We start from the raw sequence: 11,212 nt of genomic DNA on the forward strand, positions 1-11,212 counted from the left end.
AAAATAGATCTCTCACACAACAGCTGTTGAGCCATCAGGCTATCACTCTGTGATTTTTTTTTTTAATTTACAGATCAGATAGATTTTTATAATTCTAACAATCCATTTATCAGATCATTAATTCCACATCCTATGCCATACATAAGACAAGTATTGCAGTGATCTCTAGTGGCTGAGAGAGCAGAATGGAGGCTACTACCTATGAATCACTCTGATGCTGTTCTTTCATCAGCCACTAGATAGAGCCATAAGAATGTTGCAACCTAAACAAAACCCTCAGTCTATGATAGGAAATAGCTATTTACCCGAGAAGAATGGCTTAGCTGAAAATGCCTTTCCTTAGCCCAGATAAAAATATGTGAAGAGGCGTTCCCAGAGGCGTGCTTAAGACAACTGAGGAAAATAGTACATGTGCATAACTTTTTCACAAGTGTGCTTTCCCTTTTACGCCTTTTGACTGCCTGCACAAAAGAACAGGCACAAAGTACACAGCCACTTTTAATGTGAATACTTTCTCTTTGAAAATTTGCATAACGCTCATAGGCAATTTTAAATAACCACTTCAACTTTATATATATTGGACTGGGGGCATGTAGAATATGAAGTACAGGTATGAACTATTTCATATAATTAAAAATAGAGAGAACTGGAGTATTAATAACATAGAAACATAGAAATGACGGCAGAAGAAGACCAAACGGCCCTTCCAGTCTGCCCAGCAAGCTATGCACTTTTTTTTTTTTTTATTTCTCTCATACTTATCTGTTACTCATGGCTCTTAGTAACCTTTTGGTTCTATTTCCCTTCCACCCGCACCATTAATGTAGAGAGCAGTGTTGGAACTGCATCCAAGTGAATATCTACCATAGTTAGGGGTAGTAACCGCCACAATAAGCAAGCTACACCCATGCCTTTGTTTACCCAGACTATGTAACTCAGTCCTTGTTGGCTATTGTCTGTATAAAGATCCACCTTTCTACGTTCTTGAAGGGGCTTGAAGGGCTGACATGCCAAATTATTTTCCCTAGGGAAAAAATGAAGGGAATAGAATTTTGTGTATTTTGTAATTGTATTCCATGTGGTACATGGCCCATATCATTTGCTGTACTTACAGGAACCTGCTATCTAAAAACAGTGACTTTCACCGCAAGAGGCACTTAGCATGTTAAATTTTCAGTCATATACTTCAAAGTGAAATATTTATAGGATGAAAGGTGGTGGTTTCATACGCTTTTATGGCAGTCACCATCCAGGTTATGCCGCTCTTTTTTATAATCATAAACACGCCAACCTTCCTCCTGTTTATATTTATATTTTCGAATTGCAACTTTGTGCCAAATGCTTAGAAGTTTGTAAATTAATGTGCCACCTCATTTGGCACAAAGTTGCAATTCGAAAATATAAATATAAACAGGAGGAAGGTTGGCGTGTTTATGATTATAAAAAAGAGCGGCATAACCTGGATGGTGACTGCCATAAAAGCGTATGAAACCACCACCTTTCATCCTATAAATATTTCACTTTGAAATATATGACTCAAAATTTAACATGCTAAGTGGCTCTTGCGGTGAAATTCAATAATTTTAGAGGTTGGGTTTTGTAGCACATAAAGTTGATGATTTCATAATTGACCCATATCAATGATCTTATAAAAGTTTGATGTAAAAATAGTGAGCATGTCTTGGTGATACCAGCTAGCAGTCTAGTCTACCACTAAAAAATGTTCTTTATTCACAGGGATTGGGTGGACAAAATGGCGCCGGCGCTACCTTTGACCTGTCATATGACAGGGCAAAGATAGCGCCGGCACCATTTCTACAACGCACCGCAGGCCTGAGAGTAAAAGATCACACCGGGACCCCCGCTCTGGACCCCAGGTAATTTAAGGCATTTTGGGGGGGTTCGGGAGGGTGGGGGATTTATTTTAAAGGGTCGGGGTGGGTTTTAGGGTTGTTTTAGTGTGCCAGTTTTTCTGCCCTCCCCCTTCCCCCGATTTACGATTTTTGACGATAAATCAGGGGAATTCCTATTGTATCGCGCTTCTAATGATTTTTGACGATTTAAAATATATCAGGCGATATTTTAAATCGTCAAAAAATGATTCACATCCCTATTAAACACCAACAAGACAGAGATCCTCATCATCGCTCAGGACGACAGCCACGGATCAGCCAACATTCTACCCAACTCTCAATCAAGCCTCCCCACCCAAGTAAGAAACCTGGGTGTCATCCTGGACAGCCACCTAAACCTTAAAAAGTTCATCAACAATACCACAAAGGAATATTTCTTCAAATTACAGGTCATAAAAAAATTGAGACCACTTCTCCACTTTCAGGACTACCGCACAGTACTGCAATCCATCATCTTTTCAAAAATCGACAACTGCAACTCCCTCTTTCTCGGTCTCCCAGCCAACCACATTAGACCCTTGCAGATGGTACAGAACTCGGCCGCCAGGATTCTGTCCAACACCAACAAAAGAGAGCACATTACTCCTATCCTCCGGAACCTCCATTGGTTACCTATCAAATTCAGAATTCTATATAAAGTCCTAACAATCATCCACAAAGCCTTTCACAATCTCTCACCACTTGATCAAAGTATCCCTCTTCAACCCCACTCTTCCTCTAGACCAGTTAGAAGTTTCTACAAATGTACACTCTACACCCCCCCCCCCCCCCCCCAGCCAAGACCTTACTAAGGAAACGCGCTCTATCCACAGCTGGTCCCCCTCAATGGAATGCTCTCTCCCCGGACCTCCGCCAAGAACCTTGCCCACAGACCTTCAAAAAAAAACTTAAAACGGGGTTATTCAGCCAAGCCTTTCCATAACCCTCGATCGCTTCTCCTCCTGTAAAATATGCTCTGGACAGCACTCTTGATGTACTCCCTCCTCCGGTTAATTGTCGTGCTTGCCACTTGCTAACTGACATTATTAACAGTTAACCTTTTTAATTTTTAAATCCTTAATTTCCTTATATTATTCCTCAATCCAGTGTTAAATTTTTTGATTGTATTGCAATCTTATTTTTAGTTTAATGTAATCGCAAATTAATGTTTGTTGCGACTCTTGATTGTTGAAGTTTCAGACTGTATGTACCCAGTTATTCCCTGGCTCCCAGCTGCAAAACCCTGTTACATGTAATGCTATTATTCAACACTGTTTCAATGTAAACCGACGTGATATGTCTTTGCCACATGAACGCTGGTATAGAAAAATTCTAAATAAATAAATAAATAAATAAATAAATAAATAAATAAAATACTCCAGTGCTATTCTTTTGGGATTTTTGCTACAACGCTGCCCTGATTTCCTGAATGAACCCAAGATCATGCGGATTCTCTGACCTGCAACAGCTCTCAGTGAGGTCGGACCTAATGCAGAGAGTTCTTTCAGTCATTCTGCTGGGTTTAGAAAGTCTTATTTCATCTGGACACTAATTAACTTTAATTGCACCCAATTTTTCCATGTCTCAACACATTTCTATTAAGCAGTTCCTTTTGAAGGGTGATCTGGAGAGACTGATTCAGAACGAATTGATGACAACTCCTTCATCCTCTTCATGTGCTATAGGCTTGACAAACTTTGTGATTAGCGCATCTGAAAAGCAAATGAAATGCTGACATCAGCCCGACAGATTCTGTGCCAAATTGCAACTGAACAGTGAGAATCTCTGCGTTGCCAAGAGATTTCACAAACAGCTTCACTGGAACAGGCTCTTATTTCCATTCCTCACTGTGATTTCATTTCTTTTCTTTTTGTCTAGTTAAAAGCTCATTTAATTTGCCTTTTGTTTCTCAAAGGCCAGGCCAAGACATTAAAAAAAACAACCCCAAAACAGAATCATGACAGCAGAAAAAGACTGTATGGCCTATCTAGTCTGCCTATCCACCCAACTAATTTAGCTTTACAATTCCCATCACTCCCTCAGAGATCCCCTGTATTTATCCCATGCTTTCTTGAATTTAAATACTGTTTTTGTCTCCATCACCTCCACTGGGAGGCCGTTCTATGCAGCCACCACCCTCTCTGTAAGGAAATATTTCCTAAGATTACTCCCTTATCACCCTTATCCCCTCATTCTAGAGCCTCCTGTGGATGGAAACCTTTCAGATATTTAAATAACTCTATCACATCTCCCCTATCTTGCCTTTCTTCTAGGGTATACATGTTTAGATCTTTGAGTCTATCACTATATGCTTTAGAACGAAGACCTCTGACCATTTTAGTAGCCACTAGAGATGTGAATCGGAACCGGAATCGGTTCCGATTCCAGGTTCGGGGACTAACGGAAAATGTTTTGCGTGCGGTCTGATCGGTTTTTTTTCCATCGGCTGCGCCCGAGCCGATAAACAAAAAACCCACCCCGACCCTTTAAAACACATCCTTTAGCATCCCCCACCCTCCCGACCCCCCCAAAATTTTTTTAAAGTACCTGGTGGTCCAGTGGGGATCCCGGGAGCGATCTCCTGCTCTCGGGCCATTGGCTGCCACTAATCAAAATGGCGCCGATGGCCCTTTGCCCTTACCATGTGACAGGGGCTATCAGTGCCATTGGCCGGCCCCTGTCACATGGTAGGAGCAATGGATGGCCGGAGCCATCTTTAAAAATGGTGCCGGCCTGCATTTTTTGACCTTAAATCTTAGTTACATCCAAAAGATGATGTTTGATTAATTCATAACATGGGGTTGCCCACGCCGGGTTCTCAAACAGGCATTCAAACAGGCTTTATATATCAACAAGGATTTACTTTGTGTTCCCCGTAGTAAGACGCCATGAACAGATTAACCTGTGCCCTTCCGTTGTCACAAAAGGTGGGTCGTATTTGTAGTATCATCTGCCGTCATTGGATGCTTCTGACCATTAAGTGTGTTCCCTGAAGTCCTTGCTTTGCTTTCCATAGAGGATGGAATTTGCGTGACATGCTTGTTTCCTCGGACATACTCCCGAGTCATGCGCCTGATTCTGCCTGGACTGGTCACAAACCTTGTGGTCAGTGGCAGGCCTGTGAGCTATCCCTAACTCTTTCTTTGTTTGTTCATCCAGTTTCTGGTTTCTTCTAAACTTCTTCTTGGATTGTAGTTCCCCATGTGCAGTGTACGTTGTAAAATGCCCCTGCAATCTTCTATATGTAGGAAAAATTCTGCGTGCACTGAAAACCCAAATATATGAACACTGTAGCAGTATCTGCCGCTCCAGTGAGAATGCTCCCTTGGTTCTGTACTGGTTGGCAGCACATCATGAAATCTCTGATCTGCGGTTTTTGTCATCAACATGCTTACAGGAAACCACAGGGGTGGCAGCCTTGATAGGAGCTTATTCTACCATGAATAACATTAGATTTTCATGTTACAATCTCTGCAAATCCTCGGTCTCATCAAAGAAATAGAGTGGTCTGCCTTCTGATTTTCTTTTCTTTCTTGAAGTTTCATTTTCTATCTTCATTGGTCTATTTAGTCATGTGGCCTGTTTGTGCTGTTTGTTGTTTTTTGGGGGTTTTTTTTACAACTTTTAACTGTCAGCTGGGAGGCCGTCTCCTGCATTTGTCATTTGAAAACACAGTAACTAATCTGTATGCATTCCTTCTTGAATGGTCTCCACAGGTAAGGGTTTTGTTTTTGTTTTATCTCAGTGCTAACCTTAGGTTCATTTTTTGTTTGCTTTATTAAATTATGTAAGTGCTATTTTTGTAATCAACACTACATTCAATCTTGATATTTTTCCCTTCTATCTGCGTCCCTCCCTGAAGAAGCTGCTCAGTGAATGGATCTACTTTGATCTGAACATATTACTGTCGACTCTCTTGAATCACTGACGCTGACATTTTTAATGTTTGATGTTTATTGTTTGAATAATGATCAACGTTTTGTGCACCATTGCTTGAATTGAATGATTGAATAATAATGAACAATTCGTAGCCCACTCCTTGGATTTCTTCATTCCTAATGGACTGTGTTCACTGTTCCTCACACCTACTCTCCTTTTGGATTTGGCTTCTAGTGTGAGGTTTCTTATTTGTCCACCCTTATTTTTTGGCTCATTAAATCTTAGCTGCCAGACCCTGGACCATTCCTCGAGCTTTGCTAGATCATGTTTTCCACACCTTCCTGACTGTCTACCCTCTTGCAGATTTTGGTATCATCAGCAAAAAGACAAACCTTTCCTGGTAATCTTTCAGCTATGTGGCTAACTAAAATACTGAAAAGAACCAGTCCAAAGACCAATCCCAGAAGCACACTGCTAGTAACACCCCCTTCCTCAGAGAAAACGCCATTTACCATTACCCTTTGTTGCCTCCCACTCAGCCAGTTTCTAATCCAGTCAGTAACTCTAGATACCATCCCAAGGACTCTCAAAATAAATAGAAACATAGAAATATAGAAATATGATGGCAGAAAATATATGACCCATCTTGTTTGCCCATCTGTCCAATTTATGTAGCCTTACTGAAATCCAAGTACGCTGCATCTAGTGTCTCCCATGATCTAACTCTCTGGTCTGACAAGATTTACCTCTGATAAAACCATGCTGCCTCTGATCTTGCAATCCATTGGATTTTGGAAACTGCACTATCCTCTGTTTTAGCAGTGATTCCATTACTTTGCTCACCACAGAGGTCAGACTAACCAGTCTGTAGTTCTCAGCCTCTTCCTTGCTTCCACTTTTATGACTAGGAACCACATCTGCCTGTCTCCAGTCCTCCGGAACTACTCCTGACTCTAAAGAAGAATTGAAAATGTCAGCCAGTGGAACTGCAGGACTTTTCTAAGTTCCCTTAGTACCCTTGGATGGATCCCAACCAGCCCCATCGCCTAAGAAATTACCCTGTTTTTAAGGGTACCAATCAAGCACTAACCTTTCTTGACAGACTGGGCATTTATTGCAAACTCTCTGGACCACATTTAAGAATTGAGAAAAATCCTGTAGTGCTATAGTTACATTTTTTACAGATCATAGTTTATTTGTTTTTTTGCTTTGTGACAGATAAAGCTTATGTTAAAAAAAATGTGTGATACATCGATTTGTGGCATTTCTGCAAAATTTGTTTTTACAGTTTTTTGTTACACTTTGGAGAAACTTGCATGGAGGGTGCAACCCGCCCCGAAGGCAGAGTTCTGATGCCGGAGCCTCAGCCTAGCCAGAGCCTCAGCCCAGGCCTGATGCTGCGACCTGACTCAGAAGCCGGGTCCCGATCCTAGGCCCAACGCCAGGTCTCAGCCAGAAATCTGGGTCCTGACACTTGGGTCTTGGCCCGGGTGAGGCCCAGGACAGCTGTTTGGGTCCTTTTCTCTCTTTGGCTCTTCAATGACAAATGATGACGTTCCCTGGGGTCACGCTGAAGTTAATTCCAGCATATTCACCCCAGTGGATGGTACCATTTGGCACCAGGCCTAGGTTCAGGCCTAGGCCCTGGCATCAGGACCCGGACTCTGCCTAGGCCCTAGGCGAGGCCCCGGCTTCGGGCCTATGCCGAGGTGCCAGTGTCATACTCAGGAATAGACCAACGCTCCTGCTTTGGGCCTCGTCCTAGACCCCAGGTGAGGCCCCATCTTCAGGCTTAGATCTAGGCCTGATGAACTAGTTTAAAACAAAATGAATGAATAAGGTTTTTTTCATTTCAGAGGACCCTGATTCGGTTCGGGCCCCCTAAATGAAATGAATTAGCCTTATTCATCACATTTTGCACTTTCATTTTAAACGAATGCACATCCCTAATCTTATGTTCTTATATAGTATTTCTGTCTAGTGCAGGGCTCCCAAACCTATTCTGAGGACCCCACATCCAGTCAGGTTTTCAGGATATCCACAATGAATACGCATGAGATAAATTTGCACACCATGGAGATTCAGTATATGCAAATATATCTCATGCAAATTATTATGGATATCTTGAAAAATCCAACAGTCTGTGGAGTCCCCAGGACAGGCTTGGGAAGCCCTGGCCTAGTGTGATGAGTCATGCTTGCTAACACAGTTGAGCAGTAGTGCTGTACACAGTCATTTTCTTGTTTATTTTGTTTTTCTTTTCATTGTTTCTTATTTCAGTGTTTTATTTTTCATTTGTTTGTTTTGCTTGTTATTAGTCTTGTTTCTTTTTGTTTGATTAATATGAAAAAATCCGTACAATTTAAAAAAATACAATAAAAAAATAAAGCAACATTTAAAAAATGTTAGATCCCAAAATCCTTCTCTCTTCCAGTCCCATTTTTGGTTTGGTTTTCTTTCATTTTAAAACAAATTGAAATGAAACGGAGAGTTTGTTAATATTTCCTGTTTCATTTCAAACACATGCAGACCCCATTCTGGGTGCTTTTTGCAAAGGGATGGGTAAAAAAAAAACCTTGAATAAATGAAATAAATATCTTTTTCTAGGACATGACGAATATATTCTTTTGCCAAATATCTCATCAATACTTGCTTTTCCGACAGTTGATTTTGTCGAGGAGAGGCCAAAAATATCTGGGATGAATAGAGCCCCATGCATTACTGCTGGCTGGTTTCTGAGCCCCATGAAAAGCCAGCCAGAGGAAAGGGTGTGAAGCCCAAAAGAGACCGACTAAAACCATGTTTAAAGCAGCAGGATCTTTTTCTTAGTTTGATGGTGAGAGTAGCCCACAATCCCCTCTCCTTCATGTTGCATCTCAGAACCCTGCAAAGCCCAAGGCATGAGAAGGCTGCATGCAGTGTGCAAGCCTTGCATTTTATTTTGACAGTACATTTTGTTATTGTTGGTAATTGTCCTGTATGGATATTTATTACCAGTTGCTAGGAGATTCTGTCTCTTGGAGAAAAAAAGCAGAAGAGATTAGAGACAGAAAGTACAAAGTAATAGACTCTGCTGGGGAATTAACATATAATATAAGAAGAAGGAATCATCTGGGGAATTGCTTAAGTATTATGCTTACTCCTATTCTTTTGCAATTATTATGTGTACAAATGGCCTCTTTTACCTATAAACAACATGAGCTTTATTTAAGCCTTTTTAAGTAAAATCTATTCCCTGCTAGAAGGATTTTAAATTCTAGAAAATCCCAACTTGGTCAATTAAACCAAAGAGGACTTTTAATTCTGTTTATTGTTTTTTATAAAAGTGATTTCTCAAGTGATTTAATATGGCCTTTCTCTCATGCCGAGTGCGCCTTTAAAAGAATATTTTTGTATATGATAATTACAATCCTGTTTGCCTTCAAAATGCCACAGGTTGAAATTGTCAAGGTGCATGGGCAATTAAGAACCCCTCTGCTCTGTTGTGCTCTGCAGGGTTGCAAGATTAACTCACACAGTACAATTTATATGGGAGATTTCAGGGACATGAGAGGAGAGGAGAGAAGACGTATGCGAGGGGGTCACCAGCAAACGGGGTCCTCCTCTTTCCTGCTAGAATAAATATGAGGAAAATAGCATTTTCCACATTACTCACACCAAGCACATAATTTCCTCATTAACTGTTATCGGGTACAGAACCAAGCTTCTTGCATCTGCATGGTGAATATTATCCCCACAGGCCTACACCCAACTCATCTCGTCTATGAGGAGATGTTTACACATCTACTGCTTTTCTGTTTTAGAAAGCATAGATTAGCACATGGATGGTGTGGTTAATCCAGACAGCCCAGTTTTCCTGGATCTTCTGGGAGACTCCTTGGCTCTCTGCCTTCTCTCCTTCATGCCCTGTTGGATCTTCCGGATCAGAGCAGCAAGCGCCACAGTCAGTGACTGTGGTGCTGTCATCATGCACTTGTCAGTCACCGACTGGAAAAGTGGAAGCAGCAGCACCACCATGAATACCATGGAATGAATGAGCAGATCCAAGGGTGGCAGCATGTGTACCTGTGGTTGCTCTTCTTCCCATACGGCGCACATTTCAAGTCTGCAGGGGGAGTGCAGCTGCTGTGAAAGGAGGAAGCTTCCTTTGACCTGATAAAGGGAGTGCAACTTTCAAAAAGCTAATCAGAAATGCATTAAATTAATCCCAATAAAAAGGTTATTGCGACTTTTTTGCTGACTCATTTCTACAATTCCAGAATGCTATCAAGACTGAGTGCCAATTGCTGGGGTGTCTTGTATTGTAATGGCCTTTCACATAGCCCACTGAATGTCTCTTGAGTTACCGCTGAGCTTTGCCAGATCAGAACTGGAGGCCCGAAAGCGAAAGGCAACTTCTACAGGATCATGCCGACCATCTGCAGTATCAGCAGAACTTGGAAAAAAACCCTGAGCTGAATGAAACCATAGTGAATAAACTGAGATTAAGAATCAAAGACCGGGATTTAGCCCTGGAGGTAAGAACCCACCACCACAACTACGTAGCATCACCCATAAAGCAACCATAGAAAGCTGAGCTGAGGAAAGCTTAAACATCTTGTACAATTCTACCCATGCAACTCGCGCCAAACTATCTATGTACAAATCTGCACTCATCTCATACAACTTTCAGTGTATATTCTAGCAACAGAGATAGGTACAAAGTGCAAACACATATTCCCTTAGCTTAAACTGTCATCTCTGGAATGGTGAATAAAACGGAGGATGTTATAATGCCTCTGTATCGTTCCATGGTGAGACTGTTCCTTGAATACTGTACACAGTTCTGGTCACTGCATCTAAAAAGGAATATTTAGTTGCACTGGAAAAAGTACAAAGAAAGGCGACCAAAATGATAAAAGGGCATGAAAGAGCTCCCCTATGAGGAAAGGCTAAAGAGGTTATGGCTGTTCAACTTGGAGAAGAGACAGCTGGGAAGGGATATGATAAGAGGCCTACAAAATCATGAAAGGACTTGAACGTGTAAATGTGACTAGGAGACACTCAATGAAATTAGCAAGTAGCACATTTAAAAACTAATTGGAGAAAATTCTTTTTCACTCCACACACAATTAAGCTCTGTAATTCATTGCCAGAGGATGTAGCTAAGGCAGCTAGTGTAGCTGGGTTTAAAAAAGGTTTGGATTTGTTCCCAAAGGAGAATCCATAAACTATTATTAATCAATAGGGAATAGCCACTGATTTTTGGTAGCATTAGTAGCATGGTATTTATTTAATGTTTTGAGTACTTGCCAGGAACTTCTGACTTGGATTGGCTACTGTTGGAGACAGGATACTGGGCTTGATTGACCCTTGGTCTGACCCAGTATGGCATACCTTATGTTCTTATGTTCCATGCTGGGGGCTTTTGTTCAGTTCTTTATATAGCTGTGTGAAGACTC

Source organism: Rhinatrema bivittatum, chromosome 3 (assembly GCF_901001135.1).
Source record: "Rhinatrema bivittatum chromosome 3, aRhiBiv1.1, whole genome shotgun sequence".
In the NCBI taxonomy this organism is placed as follows: domain Eukaryota; kingdom Metazoa; phylum Chordata; class Amphibia; order Gymnophiona; family Rhinatrematidae; genus Rhinatrema; species Rhinatrema bivittatum.